The sequence below is a fragment of the Schistocerca serialis genome, chromosome 5 (assembly GCF_023864345.2).
Source record: "Schistocerca serialis cubense isolate TAMUIC-IGC-003099 chromosome 5, iqSchSeri2.2, whole genome shotgun sequence".
NCBI classification, from domain to species: Eukaryota; Metazoa; Arthropoda; class Insecta; order Orthoptera; family Acrididae; genus Schistocerca; species Schistocerca serialis.
Window position 1 is genome coordinate 347235737 of NC_064642.1, and position 17161 is coordinate 347252897.

A 17161-nucleotide genomic window follows, 5' to 3' on the forward strand; every position below is an offset into this window, starting at 1 on the left:
CATATCAATGACAAGATTTGCTGATGACATTTCATTCTAAATGAAAGTAGTGTAGAACTGCAGGATCTATTAAATGGAATGAACGGTCTAACGAGTGGTGTTGTTGTCTTCAGTCCGAAGACCAGTTTCATGCAGCTTTACATGCTACTTTGTCCTGCGCAAGCCTCATCATATCTGAGTACTACTTCAACCTACATCCTTTTGAATCTGTTTACTGTATGATTCCCGCCCCCCACCCCTCCCCCATACTTCCCTAGTACTAAATTGATGCCCCACTGATGTCTCTGATTAAGTCCTATCAACCGATCCCTTCTTCTAGTGTGGTTGCGCCACAATGTTCTTTGCACCTCAATTCTACTCGGTACTTCCTTATTGCTTATGAGATCTACCCATCTAATCTTCAGAATTCTCCTCTAGTACTACATTTCAAAAGCTTCCATTCTCTTCTTGTCCAAACTCTATATCGCCCACGTTTCACTTCCATACGTGGCTACAATCCACACAAATATTTCCAGGAAAGACTTCCCAATACGTCTATATTCTATTTTAACAATTTTCTCTTCTTCACAACTGCGTTTCTTGCCATTGCGAGTCGGTATTTTATATCCTCTCCATTTCGCCCATCATCAGTTATTTTCCTGTCCAAATAGCAGAATTCATATGCTACTTTAAGTCACTCTGTTCCTAATCTAATCCTTTTAGCATAACATGAGTACAGAAAATGAATTCAGAATAAACCGACATAAGACTAAGGTAATGAGGTGTAGCAAATATGAGATTAGCAATAAACTTACCATCAAATCTGGGTACTATGAAGCTGGCGAAGTGAAGAAATTCTTATCTTGGAATCAAGATAACAGACGATGATCGAAGCAAGGAGGACATCAAAAGCAGACTAGTACAAGGAAAAATGCAGTTATTGGACAAAAGAAATCTAATAGTATGACACATCGGCCTTAATTTGGTGGAAGACAGGCCTGAGAATGTACGTTACACCTGGAGCACAGCTTTGTACGACAGAGTGTCATTGACTGTGGGGAAAACCGGAAGTGAACCAAAGCGTTTGAGATGTGGTACTACAGAAGAATGTTCAAAACCATGTGACACTATACAAGCATGTTGGAAATTAAAGTGATTGATAAGATGAAAGTGGACTGTTAAGATTAAAGAAAAAAGGTATGCGCAAAATCAGTGGAGAAAGACATGTTGTAAACACTGTGAAGAAGGGACACACCGGTAGAACATGTCAAAGGATCAACGAGTATCTTGCATAGTATTAGAAGAACCATGGACCTTGCCGTTGGAGGGGAGGCTTGCGTGCCTCAGCGATACAGACAGCCGTACCATAGGTGATGATGATTGACTCATTTGGCCTTGTAACACTAACCAAAACGGCCTTGCTGTGCTAGTACTGCGAACGGCTGAAAGCAAGGGGAAACTACAGCCGTAATTTTTCCCGAGGGCATGCAGCTACTGTATGGAGAGCTGCATCAAACCAGTCTCAGGACTGAAGACCACAACAACAAACAAATTAGTGGGAGCTGAAGAAGGAAAACTGTAGGGGAAGACATTGATTTGAACAGATCCAAAAATAATTCAGGACGTTGACTGCATGTGCCATTTTGAGGTAGAGAAGTTGTCTCAGGAGAGCAATAATTTGCGGTTCACAACAAAACAGTCAGAACACTGATGACCTAAAAGAAAAAAGTGCATAAGCATTAGGACAGATGAAATGCGATTGACGGAAGAATTTTGTCATCAGCTCCGATTCCCTGAGAACGCTACGCTCCACCTGGTACATGTATTCACCACAGAACATACAACACGGCTCTACGTACGTCAACAGCAAGCGAAGGGAGCGGTCTTCTGTACATTGGTAGGTGAGGGTGGTTGACAGGGTCGGTGGGAAGTGGGAGGGGGTAGGGCGAATCTATGGCGTCGGAATCTGCACCGAGCTCTGTGCCGTGGAAGTAAGCGATGATTGCAATGAATGCACTGTACCCTTGCCTGTTATTCCCTCAACGTAGAGGGGAAAGATCATGTGTGAGTGCGCAATGAATGGCCGGATGCACAGAATAACAAACTACGGCGGACATCCGTAATCTCTCACATGGAAAGAAGTGACATTATCATGATTAAATAAAGAGAGTTGCCCTATGAATATCTCACGGAAGTTAGGATCTACCTACTGTTACCATTTTTGCTTACAGGTTTTGGTCCGCCATCTTTTAATTTGCAGAAAATGACAGCCTCAGGTCAAGTTGCACGTACGTATTCTGTTTTAGGCAAAGGAGATATGTCCAAACTAAACTTCAGATGTCAGTTTTCAACGAACCAACCACAGTTACGAAATTCCCTTTCGTTTTCTAAGAAGTGTAGTCTTGTAACTTAGTGGTAAATTCATCTGAAACATAACCATCTATATGTGATCCCTTCGGTACGGATTTCGTGTAACTGAATCAAGTGAAAACACATTTTGATGACATCAGTAATGTGAAGAAATAATCATACGACTCTATGAAGGATTTTTTATTGTGCTGGGGACGTTGCCACTGTAGGGCACTGTTATTGAGATTGCTTCGGAAGTTTGCAATTCCAGTCAATCTTTTGTTTTGTGGAATCCAAAAAAGATTGATCGATTAACTGAGAGGGTTTATGAAACCAAAAGGCGAGGTCATCAGTCACGCGATTCCGAATTACTCACCGAAGAAAGAGGATCCAGTCAGAGGAGTCAAATTACAAAATAATGAAGTTAAAACACAACATAATAACAGGCATAAAAGGTGAGACCAAATCCAAAAATGACAAAAAGAGCAGTCTTTGCATGAGGCAGCAGACGTGGGGTCCCAGAAAGAGAAGACATGAAGAGCGGTCCCAACCATAACCACCCTGTCCCTCATCCAGGAGTAAAGCAAAACTGTATGTTTGGAAACAAAAACCACTTTCACCGAGGAAACTGAGGACCAGTTCAACTATTCACGAATCGTCTGCGAATATTAAGGAATCTGGAAGACTATACTTCGCGCGAAGAGCCAAAAGAAGGGAACATTCCACCAATATGTGGGATACAGTCAGTCTTGTTCCGCAACAACACTGATGGGGTGGTTCGTTACGCAGGAGGAAACAATGGGTGAGCCTGGTATGACCCATGCGTAGACTGCACAAAACAGTGGACTCCTTCCGAGAGGAGCGGAAGGAAGAGCGCCAAACTGCAGTTGACTCCTTGATTGTGCGGAATTTTTATTGTGAGATGTAGGGCATCAAATGCAATTCCACTTTTGAGCAAAGAGGAATCTGTAATTAACTGAAATCGCTTTGGATAATGTTGATAGTATTCCTGTCACACCTCATTCAGAAGCGAAGCGCAGTTATCGACATTTTTAAAAATGACTTTATTTTAAGGAAATCTTGTAAATCCTTGCAGTCAAAAATTAAACTAATGAAATGTCGTATCAGTATTAGTTGCCTTCTGAACTCAACATTTAATACGCACATAATGTATTACAGGTGTAACGTTTATCTGGTAATGTGCAGCAAGCAGATATGTACATGTTACAAAAGGGAAAAAAACGTGTCACACTGCGGCTGGAATAGTTATTCGATCGGACAACGGCGTGACCAAATACATTTACCAGAGGTAAATTAGTCTGGGATCGTAGCGGCGTTATTCTATTCAACGGACATCTTATACAAAAGGGTGTAGCAGAGTGAAAAAATTCCATGTAAGCATCGTAACCCTTGACAAGAGTATAGATGATAATTTAGGTCTCGCACTGGTAAAAGAGAAGCAAACACTTAGTTTCACTTTCGGCAAATTTTATCTGCCCAATGGCGAAAAACCTTCCAGGTGAACCATCCATCACAGTTTCCCTGAATTAAAAATTCTGTATGACTAAAGTGGGAGAATAAGAGGTTGCTGTAACAAATTAAAATACTATTGGCCCTATATACAATACCGTTTGTAGGTCTGTAACTATGTCTTAACAGAGCAGTATGCGTTTAAATTCTTTATTGTAGTCTAGAAGGCTGCACTGACTGGAGACGAATGTTTCCTGTACGTGATTATCTGCTGAGTTCTACCAGCTAGCACCCAAGGACAAGGTGTTCAAGTAGGGTTGATCATCAGAGCGGTCCAAGACATGCTAGGAGGAGAACTGATATTGACGCAGATGGAGCAACCATCGAGACGGAAAGTGAGTTCAGTTTCGTTAGCAAAAAATGAAATCGTGTTTGTTTACCTGGCCAATATCGTTGGTAACAACCATTGCAGACTCACCCGTCATTTGATAACAAAGGGGAACCGTCACAGAGCTGTCACGTGATAGCTTGCGCGTTCTTGACACGCTTGCTCGCTGAGCTCGACACTTATCACGCCTTCTGCCATGGCCCACTTTACAGGAAGACCGACGCTGGCGGCCAAACCGGTCGCTAATTACTGCGCCCTGTCGGGAGGACTACTCCAAGTTCTTATCACGTAGAACAATTGCCTGTTGCTGTGCAGCGCCCACAAATATTCTTCAGAGTTGATATGCGCAATGTGGTTTTTTTGTCTACATATTTGAGGTAGACGTGAAATTAACAGCAAGGCAATCGAGTTATTTTACCTTCAACCCCAATTCAAATGCTTGTTATCCGGGTGTAAGTCTCGTTGATTATCCACTGGGCCCTATGCTGTTCCGAAATGCAAGTACCGCCTTCGATTTTCGATGAAATTAAAGACAGTGCATTTAGAGGATACTTCAACGTGTTCCGAAACTCGTGAATAGTTTATTGAAATTTGTTAGGCTGTTATAGTGGTTTAGTTAGGTAGTAAATTACTTGATTCATAGATCAGATTCACGATAAATATTATGATGTGGAACGCGTCAACAAGACAAACATAGAACACTTATGTACAAACAAATAAAAACATAAAAATAGTATTTATATGGCTGTATGGTGAGCATTACAGTTTTTTTGTTCATTGTCATTCCGATGACAAATTATCGCTACTCGAGAATTCCCCTATGGTACAGAATGAGTTGTTAAGGACTCTACAGTCTTCATTTTAAAACACTTTTGTTAGGGGTAGCTTGTCAAAGCTCTCTGTAGGAAAAGTTGCGGTATGTGCTCAATGAGTGTGGCGTTTCAGAACACCTAGTATCATTAAAATCATGCTGAACCATACAGGTGGATGGTGAATACTCAAGAGGTTTTAGCTGTGACAGCGTTGTATACTCTCACTTCCTCTCTGTAACGTTTATGCAGTGTGTGTCATCAGGGGCGCGGTGGATGGCTGCTATGGTGGAACTACATCTGAAGGCAGGACAAATCAACAGTCTACTCTTTGCGGATGGTTCCACCCTCATTGCAGGAAATGAGGAAAAACTTAGTGATCTGCTCTCCAGAGTGAAGAGCATTAGTTTAATTTTCGTTCTAAACATGAAAATAAAAAAAAAGGCCACACTAATCGTTATTAATTGTCAAGTTTAAGGTCAAATCCAACACAGAGATTGCTTAAAGGGTCTGGAAGTAGTGGATATGTGAACATCTAGGACCCCTGATCACAGACACAGGATAGTGTGACAAAGAAATAAAATGACGAACCCTCCTTGCCCGAGTGGCAATACTTAAACCCACCGGAAGTAAAACTAAAATGCGTTTGGTGGAACCATTTGTGTCCCCTGTGTTCCTGTACGGCTGCGGGACCTGGTCCGTGAAAGCTAGTGCTAAGAGCCTTCGAGATGTGGTGCCGGCGGAAGATGTTACGCGTACCACGGACAGAAAGAATCAATGATTGCATTATAGAAAAACTTAGCATCACCAGAAGTTTCTTTCCGTATCAGCCAATGATACTTCCACTTAGCTGGTCACATTTTGAGAGGGCAAGGGAATAATTTAGAAAAAAATCATCTTGCAAGACGAAATCTAAAGCTGAAGAGCACGAGCAAAATCAGCGCAAGTAGACGGTTGGGTAAAGCAAGGAAGATTATAGGTCTACCTAAGAACAGCTGAAGATGGCTTTGATGGGGACGTCAAGAAAAAGATTCAGTTAATTAAGGAATTAATGAAGAAATGACATCACGAATACTAATGATTACCGCTTTTTTTTTATTATGACAGATGTAATGTTAATGAACTGTTATTCGATTACGGACTGGTAAATGATCAGCGGCCTCTGATATCCATCGGCAGTCAGTCTATCCGTTTTAAGTCCGACAAAAGAGGTCTTCGATTTTAAGTAGGCCCATGCCACGCTGACAATGAAAATTTCATTGAAATGTACAGCTGAGAAATCAAGTCTATGAACGAATCTTCAGAACTAAGAAGATAAATTAATAATAATCTATTCGGAAAAATAAATTCTCTCTTTTAGAGACCAATACATTTTGCAAAAATTCATTGATTTCACGTGATGGAAGACGTGAAATTACTTTCGCAAAACGAAAGATTACTGTTCTTGCGTAACATGTCATTAAAAACAAAAAGTCGTACCTCTTTCGTTGGCATCTCTCGCTTAAAGGCAAATAAGTAATAAAAAAAAGTTCAAATGTGTATGAAATCTTATGGGACTTAACTGCTAAGGTCATCAGTCCCTAAGCTTACACACTACTTAACCTAAATTATCCTAAGGACAAACACACACACACACCCATGCCCGAGGCAGGATTCGAAACTCCGCCGGGACCAATAAGTAATCACTGTTTTAAGTCGGTAATAATTTGCTCACAGGGCATCGTATACTTCGTTAAAGAGTAGAAAGGAAGTAGTCTTCATTTGCTTTTACGTAATGAGTTTAAATAACTTCGTAACTATCTCACGCATTGTGTTCAATACTTAGTAAATAAATCTTCACGAGCTTAAAACACATCGGCTCGTACGCTTAGACTAGCCATCATTTCTATTTTTTGTTAAAGAATGTTAATTGCCTTATAATATGTCTGTAGAGCAAAGGCGAAAGACTTGCAGATAGTACCGTAGAATTTCAGAGTTGGAAGAGAGGGTGGTGTAAAGTTTCGTACCACGAGATCTTCCAGTGGTATATCCTATGTTAGATCCGATAGTTTCCCATGGAGTCAGAGCATGCGAAGTGTTCTACCGTGAACCGACATAAGCTCTACCAGCCCAACCCTTAGCGCTGTTCAAAAGCAGTAACCTAGGTGTCGTAAGTTCTGTAATGATTCAAGACGTTACACTGGACATTATAATGCATACTACACACTATCCGGATAAGGAAGAACATAGTTCAGTGTTTATTTTAACAAATAGCAATGAAGTACTTTAAAAAATTGCTGATGAACCATCTGGGCTGTATGACGGTGGTCGAAGAAACTTTTCGGTTCCTGACGTTCCGTCCAGAGCTGCGCTGAACATCGGAGGTGCTCCCGGCGATGCTGTGTGTTGCCGGCTGACGAGTTGGAATAGTGTGTAAAGTGGGTGTGGTCGAGTTTAAACGTGATAAGCAGAGATAATCGTTGTCAGAGATAAAACTTAACCATCGATTGTCGCCTGTCAAGTACAACAACGTACCTCTCGAGTCTACGGAATCACTGCCCTTATATCACTGCGTTTCATGGCTTCTTTTCTTTTACAATTACCGTTACGTTTAAATATATTTCGATTGCTTTTTTATACAGTCGTGGATAATAATTTGTCATAGCAGACAAATTTTTGTTTCGCAAAAGTTCCCTAATCGGCAAAGACTTTTGTGTTCTTTCAGTCTTCTTTCACGTTTCTCTTGGTAGTTGCAATGTACACATTTTCACGAGCAAACGGTGGACTGTAACGCGCAGAAGGGCCTTTATCCGTTTGGGAACAGCCGACGCTACCATCAATATAGGGAGATGGCATACGCACGTGCGGCCCACTTCGTGCGCAGCGCCGCTGGAGCTGGAATGGTGCTGCCAGGGAATTGGGCGCCACTGGAGAGGAACGGGCCAATGCTGGAACTAACCTCCTACCCACGAGCATCTCCTGCTAACGTTCTGGGCACCAGATTCTCATTCCAGATCAACGACGGCCCTACTTAAGCGTCTACAACAACAAGGATGCCACAGCCTTCCGGGAAACCTTATTTGGGCCCAAACATCCATCTCTCTCTCTCTCTCTCTCTCTCTCTCTCTCTCTCTCTCTCTCTCTCTCTCTGTGTGTGTGTGTGTGTGTGTGTGTGTGTGTGTGTGTGTGTGTGTGTGTGTGTGTGTGACGATATCGGCAAGACGCAGAGACATTTCTACGTCAGATCGCTATTGGATAAGATCCAACACTATTTACTTCACTAGTAGTAGGTCGGTTACAGAACACTCAATACCATGTGAACAAAACAGGTAGTGTCTATCAACTCGCAATGAGACTACGCTTGTTTTTAGGAAGACCTATACTCTTTCGGTTCTTTTATATTTAGCTTCTCACAATGTGGCATTAAAGTCCTTTGAAGAACAAGCGTATTCATAGAAATCGAAAGTAGCGTTTAGCACTAAGTTCAAGACTTTTTCATGACGTGAATTTCATTCACGGTGTGTACGGCGGACGCCCTTGTCACAGAAAAAACCAAATTTGAAAAACGTCTCTTGTAAACAATAACAAAAAGTCAGAAAAACATTGTATAGCAACTAAAAAATGAACCTTCCTGGTAGATTAAAATTGTGTGCCCGATCGGAACTCGAACTTGGAACCTTTGCCTTCTGTGGGCTATCGCTCACCGACTGAGATAACCAAGTTCCAATCACGTCCCGTTATCACACCTTTACTTCTACCAGTACTTTTCTCCTACGTTCTAAACTTCACGTACGTCCTACTGCAAACCTTGCAGAATTAGAAATCCTTTAAGGAAGGATATCGCGAAGAATTGGCTTAGCCACAGCCTGTGGGATTGCTCCCAGAAAAAATTTTGACTATGTAGCGGACTGTGCGCTGAACCGTAACTTTCTATCACTTGCCCGCGAAAGGCAAAGGTCACAATTTCGGAATGGCACACATTTTTAAACTGCCGGGGATTCCCATATCAGCGCACACTCCGCTGCAGAATGAAAGTTCATTCTGGATCCAACGAAGTCTTTACCCACCTCCAAAACATTCAGGTATACTAATAACTAATAGGTCCGGGTCTCGCGGCCTAGTTGTAAAGTTTTAAAGCATGTGCCTGGTAACAGGAAGGTCGCGGAATCGAATCCCGGTCGGACTACGGAACATTTCCAACTACTCATCTCTCAAGGATATTAAGAATCATCAGGAACGAAAAAAAATTGTGCGGTTTCGACGTTAAACAGTCAAGTCCCTTTTCTCCAATAAGTTTCCTGATGTACGTTCAGACACGCAAGACGCCGAAGTGGGGTCAAATTGTAAGACTTGCATCCGAACATTGATAGTAGTAATAATAATAAAAAACCTACAAAGGAGTTTCAAGTAAGTTTCATGCTCAAAAAAAGTTTGTGAAATTTTGTGCGATAAAAACTACAGTTACCTGACAAAGAAGTGTTTCAGCATATGATTGTTCTCTAATGTCAACTAAAGCACCTTTGAATTTTTTGTCCTTAGCGAATGCTCTAATAACCATCCTCGAAACAACAACAATAACCACTCACAAAGGCACGTACAATATGACGCTTAACTCTTTTTGTGATAGCAACCCTACTGTCACGTTAGGACTCTTATTTTAACAGTAATTCAACATCAAATGGCCGTAAGTTCCACAAATTTTACATGATCAGTACTGTTTCCTCGAAATAACGAAAATTCTTTTAAAATTTTAAGTAGGACATACAGAGCGGAAACCGCCCTAAAATGCATCGCTCTTTTGACGTGATAAGCAATTTGGCTTCGAATTTTTCTCTCTTTCGTTATTAAGTTATGAGACGATCTTGGAGTAATTATGAAGGAACCTAAGTACTGTTTGAGACAGGTTGTTTTATTTCGTTTCCCAACATAGAAGCTTTTTCTCATTTCTCACTGAGTAGACCCTGAGGACATCTACATTTACATCTCTAAAATACTTTGCGACCCACGATACACGTTCACAGAAACCGTCGCCTTTGATGTTTTATTCAGTGATTTGGCGTACAACTCAAGTAGCCTAATTCCCTACAAAATCCTAACGCCTTTAATTCCATAGTTATAACACACGGAGGCAGATCAAACAAGTTGACTCCAACCAGAAACGAACATTAAAAAATGTCACTTGCCAGGTCAGCCACACAGCCAAGTACGTATTTTCGAAGCCTCGGTAGCGAAACGAGTCCTACTCACGTAGTACGCAATTCACTGGCTCAAGAATTCCTTGTGTCATTTATTAGAACTATCTGGCTCACGAAACTGTTGGGCGTCACAAAAACATAGCAATCTCCTCATGAATACAGGCAGTTTCAGTATTTGTGTAGTACTGACCAAATTTGTTACTAAATATAGACCTTTCAAACCTAATTAGTCATTCTGGCCAACTAAGGATGGATAAATCATAGCAAGTCCTCACACGACGCATTCTGTAAGTGACATTCCCTGTAGAAGTCAGGATAGGCAGATTATAGTAAATTCTCACTCATTACATTCTGTGACATTCTTCGTGAACGATTTGTATTAAGAAGCAGTCGGCAAACGATGTTATCTAGCAAGTGTCGTAAACTTTAATTCCACCACATAAAAGTTTTCAATTGTCATTATACACAATGTGATTTCCTGATTTATTTCCACGATTTAAAACACCGCTTATATACAGTCGTGTGATAAATACACAATAGTAATGTTTATCCTTTTTAAGAGAAGGGAAAGAGAAAATTTATGTATTATTTAACCCACATGTATCAGTTTCCGGTTATTGCGTAGAAACTAGTAAAAGCCGCAGAGGAGAACTCCATAAACTTAAAATCCCACTTGTGTAACTGACAGACTGACCACATCACACTCAATTCTTGATAAGGTTAAATAAGTGGTAACTGAAAAAAATCTTAACTGTAAGGACCATGCATTAGAATTTCCCGTACCAAACTTTATTCCTTCCTGGACTTACATCGTGTGTTTCCTTTCTTGCGGGGACAGTGTTTCGGAATGATACTCTTACACAAATACTTCCCTTCTGGCCATATCACTTCAATCATTCGTTCCAAATATTTGTCCGTTACAGTGGGCCGAGGACAGCCTATGTGTGATAGGCTCATCTCCTTCGTCAGTTTCGAACCTTCAACATATTTCAAACACACTTTCACATAACTTTCGGCCTAGCTCTTAGAATCATACACATACTGCAATTAGGAATGAATATCTCTAGAAGGCAGTGAATGAACGCTGTCAAAACTGTCGTCTCTTTCTAACAAAGTACGATGCGCAATTACAGTATATGGGAATCCGTAATGTAATTTGATATCTTAGCAGCGCAAAGAAGTTTCTATACTACCGTGTTACAGTTCTGTCAGTAAGAGTTTACGAAAAATTTGTCAATGATTGTCGTGGTACGGTTATTCATAGAAAAAAGGAACCCACGGGTGAACCGTAGAAAGAAAACGCTGAGAAAGTCGAGGACGGGTGCTGCACTTACAAAGGTGCGCTGTGTAGCGTCATTTCCACAACAGAAGTCAAAAGAGGCGACTGGAGTGACCTTTGCGTAACGCCGCTTGACCTGGTTATCCCACGCCAGCAAATGAGACCGCATTAAAAAGGCAGTGCCGCTGCCCACGCTAATTACGCGATTCGCAAATCAGCGTTGCGTCGAACCTGCGTGTCTGTTCGTACTAGTCGAGGGCTGGCAAGAACAAGCTGCGGGAATTAACTTTCAATTTATTAAAGGCCGCCATCACTCTCCAACAACTCGCACAAGCGTTGAGCAGACTGGATGGCGGTGCCTAAGAGGCTCGTGTTTTTGAAGCGCGTAAAACTTTATGGTTCAATTTTCTAAGATTTCGTACAGCTTTAATTTTTTCTCCGTGAATTCCCTTTCTTTTGCAGTCAATTTTGTTCCTGCTTTCTTCGTAGTTTTTCTTCCGACAACCCATCCGTCAGATTTTTCCCTCTTCTTCTTCTTCTTCTTCTTCATCTTTCCTCTGTAATAGTTTTTCTTCAGACTTCCGAGGGATTTACCTGCGCTACTCTAGATCTTTTTATACTTGCTGAATCCAGGGTATAATTTTCAGACTTCCCATTTAAATTAAATTTTTGAGGGGTAAGTCTTGTTGCTGGGAGTCTGTGGATCTGTCCGTAACGTTTTAATGTTCTTATACCGATGTCTGCCACGAGATTGGGAATTTTTATTTTTTATTTTTTCGGGATTATAGTCTACAGCCATTTTCCGTTCTGTTTGGACAGAGAACCTTTTCCACGTCTTACAGGAAGTTTTCTATGTCGTCTTTTACGTGAAATGTAAGAGGCTCTCTGGCGTACACAGTTTACAGTTTGAATATTTTTGTAGCGTCCGGTATTTGTATGTATGCGCAGAAATTTTTTGTTGTAGACGTAGTAAATTCTTCGGTAGTCCCTGTAGAGGAATTCTCTGAGATATCTGTTTCACGCCCACTAGTTTCATGGCTCTCGCCTTAGTTCTTCAACTGCAGAACACACTAAATTTGATTTTAGTTTGCGGAAAATTATTGTATGCAGAGTTTTCGGAACAAAAATTGAGTTTTTTGGCTGGAAACTTTAAGATAACTTTTTCAGAGCATTTTTTAAGGATATCTAACTGTTTGATTCCAATGGTCTCGTAATTTTGATAACGCAGACAAGTAGTCTGCATGTGCTAGATATTATTATTAGGGGTCTACTTCCCTTCTAAAGCAGCCAGGGATTTGATTTTTATACACTCATCTGCAGCTTCATGTTCCTACTTTTATACACAATGGCTGTAATTCAACTACAGATAGACAACAAGGCTATTCCCACACAGCCAAAGTAACCATATCGCCGTATTCTTCATATGTTTTGTTCTTGTTATTCGGTTTTTCTGAATCTCAAGTTCGAAGTGTTGCTCCTGAAACGACTTTGTCTGACCGTTTATTCAAGACGTTTCCTAGTGTTCACACATCTTAAATTTTCCGCAGATATTAAGGCTTCAAAACAGGTTGTTCCTATCATCGTCGATTTCTTACAACGACCAGGATAATGCATGAAAAAAAATGAAAGTACTCTGGGGTTTCAGACTATGGCTCCGCAAAAACTACGAGACATACAGAAAAATAGACACACATCAGGGGATAGAGCATTTCTCCAAGTCCTTAAATCACATTGTAGGTGTTCGATACGGATATCGTTTGTGATGTGGCAAATTTCAATAAGGGTGTATAATTCACTGAAGAATCTAACACGAATTTTACGTGAAGGCGGAACAGCAGTCCGCTTTGGAAATCTGTTCATTCCGTTGTCTATATGCAGGCGCTAACTAAACCGATGTTACGGTGGGGACGATTTGCCTCCATGTTCTGCCACACCTGCCCCTAGTGCAAAACAAACTTTCTCAGAAGCTATATCCACTGCTATGTGTCATTTTTACATGTATTGTTTACGCGCAGTCATTCTGTAAAAAACCAGAGGTATGCCGATCCGGTACGCTGAATAACTACTTTGGATTGGGGGGAAATTTTATGACGTGTGGTGATAAATATCTCCTGGTATGAACCCAATAAAACAGAATCTCTTAATGCGTTCAGGGAAAGTCCGGAAAGTTTTTTTTTTACGTTATTTAAATGCAACCACTCCAATTTCACTTCAAAAGTGACATAGCAGCATTACATTCTTTGGGGACAGAGAGACCTCTTCAATTTTGATTGCTCGAAAAAGCGTTAAATTAATAGGACATATGGAAAAAGAAGAAATCTACGCTTGTACAGGAAGGAAGCTAAATTAACCTTTCGTGTATAAAATCAAGAATATCTGCAGAAGAGTACATATTTTGTCCAGTGAACTTTTTCCCACATTCTGGGCAGCGCTTAGGCCTACATGTTTCACTTTCAGCCCTTTGTGGGACATTTAGCAAATGTTTTGTTCTGAACCTAGAAATCACTCCGCAATGTTTGTTACACATGTTAGAATCATATTGCATGTCGTAAGAGATTGAACTTCTCGCACTGTTGTGTTGTCTTCATCATCATTTCATCCCCATCCGGTGCGCAGGTCGCCCAATGTGGCGTCGAATGTAATAAGACCAGCACCAAGGCGGCCGGACCTGCCCCGTCAGGGGCCTCCCGGCCAATGACGCCAAACGCTCATTTCCATTTTTCCATTACTAACTATTGTCCCATCCTGTCACAATGAGATCGTAACTTTGAAGATACTGGCACTTTCCCACTGAAATTAGCTAGGATACATTTGCGAATACGCCACTGGAAATGTACTACTAATTCAGAAAGTGTTGCAAAAGTGGTCATTTTGATGAAGGATATCAAGGCAGACGGCTCCGTCACGGCTATTTCTGCGCTGGTGGTCTTGAGTATCGCGGGCTGCTTGCGACAAGGGCAGCCGAGGTCGGCCGGACCCTGTTTGTGCCGCGTATCGGTTGCGAAGACGGGCGTGGGTTGACCAGCCTGACGTAGCGCAGAGCCGCGTTTGGCTACGAGAGGCCGCAGGTCGCACTGACTCTTCCGTGTTTCCCAAGGAGCGCTCTCTCTCTCTCTCTCTCTCTCTCTCTCTCTCTCTCTCTCTCTCTCTCTCACACACACACACACACACACACACACACACACACACACACCTCAAATACACATCAGTATCGCCAAAATCTGGTGATGAAACATATTTACTAACTACAAGTTTCGATCATTATCGTCATCATCATCGTCGTCGTCATCGGTATGTGAGCGGCTCCAAGGCGTTTAAGGTAATAGAAGACAGTAGGTTGCCCTGGACGGCGAGCCTTCTTCGAAGGTTTGGGTACCGTCAGCAGTTCCCCAAGGAAAGGATCTTATTTACTATACACATAAACGGCGTCACGGACAGGGTGAACAACCATCTGCGACTACTTGCTGATGACGCTGCAGAGTATGCCAAAGTGTTGTCTTCGAGAAATTGTAGGAGACACTGGATGCCGTGGATAGAATTTCTTTTAGGTGTGATGCAATGCAGTTTGCTCTACATATGGAATAATGTAAGTTAACCGGGCGAATGGGAAAAACAGTCCGACAATGTTGGAATACAGTATTGGTCGTGTGCTTCTTGACACTGTCACTTTCGGGTTTGAACTCAACCGACAGTCGGGGAGGCATTTACCTCGCATTCTGCAATAGTGTGAGGTAAACTTCGGTTTACCGGGAGAATTCTATGAAAGTGTAACTTATCTATAAAGGTGACTACCTACTAATCACTTCTGTGGCCAGTTCTTGAGTAATGCTCGAATCTTTGGGATCCACCAGGTGGGATTAAAGGAAAGCACAGAAGCCATTCAGAAGCGTGCTACTGGATTTGCTAGCAGTAGGTTCGATCAAATCGCGAATATTCTGGAAATGTTAGATGAACTCAGACGAAAATCCCTGCAGGGAATGCGTTCTTTCAAAATGGTTCAAATGGCTCTGAGCACTATGGGACTTAACATCTATGGTCATGAGTCCTCTAGAACTTAGAACTACTTAAACCTAAGTAACCTAAGGACATCACACAACACCCAGTCATCACGAGGCAGAGAAAATGCGTTCTTTCCAAGAAACACTGCTGAGAATGTTTAGACAACTGGCATCTGCGACACGCTGCAGAAGGATTCCATTACAACCAACGTGCAACTCCTGTAAGGGCCCCGAAGACAAGAAAAGAGAAATCAGAGCTCATACGGGAACTTAAAGACAGTCGTCCTTTCCTCGCTCCATTTGCGAGTGGAATATGAAAGGGGACGCTTAGCAGCGGTACTAGGTAATCTCCGTTATGCTCTGTATGGTGACTTGCGGAGTATGTATGTGAAAGTAGATATCGAGCACCATCACCACCAACCACAAAATTTATACCAGCCACACTGTGATGTCAAATATAAAATAAAAAGGCATGCCAGAGTAAGAACGCTGCTACGCACGATGACGTAAATAATTTTATGGTATCTGATGATCATCGTTTGATCTAACTGTTAGCGAATAAAGGTTTACACCATGTGCTGTTCTCGATTCTTCAGTATGACTTCTCTTTTCAAATATGTACAAGCTGTGGGGCACCAGTTGCATAAAATAATGTTTTGAAGTGCAAGCAACCTTTTCCTCCATACATAAACACAGGCGCGCCCATGGTGATGCATGACTTAAGAAAGAATGTCCCTCGAGAGCATGTGAGCTAGTAAGAATAAGGACAGCTGTTGTGGGGGAAGAGTAGGTTGCGGGCTGCCGTTCCGCATCAGAAGTGTATGATGGGTACAAATTTTGAATATTCCGTTATTTTTAACTTTTTGTAAGTACGTGAAAAAATAATACATCGGATGTGAAATGAAAAATTAAGGAAATAGACTATGATACAATGTGTGATAACAGAAGGTGGCCAAGATTTGAACAATGATGTGTTCAGTGTACAGCTGAGCGCAAAATATCTAATTTCGAAGAAATAAATCTGGGAGAAGACTCGGTGAGTGTCGCTCATTCATTTATAATACTGATAGGGAAGTCGGCCTCCACAGCTGAGACCGTAAGGGTCATGCGGAAACAGGTTCTATTTCCGGTACTTCTACGGTTTATTTCTGAAGGGGGGGGGGGGGGGGGGAGGAGGGAGGGCAGCAGCGGGGTGCACTCACCCTCATAATGTCAACTGAGGAGCTACTTGAATGAGAAGCAGACGTCGGAAAGCTGAGGAAGCGACGGTGTGCTGACCACACGCCCCTCCGTAAAGCAGAGAAGGCCACGTAACACAAGTTGACACGGCGGCCGATCAGAACCGTATTGTCTTCAGGGACTAATTGGAAAGTTCGTGCAGTTAATTTCACACTGACAGGAAAATTTATTGTTTAGTTTATATAACTGAGGAAAAAAATTGTAATTCAGTACAAATGAATCATTCCACAGTTGAAATAAAATGTACCGCTGTACGTTACAGTACTTAGGAATATCAGCATACAAACATATGGAATTTAAGATAAGGCTTCCGCGATCGTTGCCACAGCCAACAAAATTCTTCAGAGTATCTAACCACACTGCCAAAATGTGGAATTCTCTCCACTGAGTCAGCAAAGCACCCTGAGGAAGGTCATTTACGACAATGGCCGAAGCGTCGGAGAGAACTCTACATACTGATAATGCGGTCACATTCT

At 41.7% G+C, this 17161-nt stretch overlaps 1 protein-coding gene across 3 annotated transcripts in view; it reads right to left on the reverse strand.

The window, feature by feature from the left end:
- Positions 1 to 17161, reverse strand: part of LOC126480722 (protein spire) — a 797250-nt gene that overhangs the window by 421973 nt on the left and 358116 nt on the right. The window lies entirely within an intron of this gene.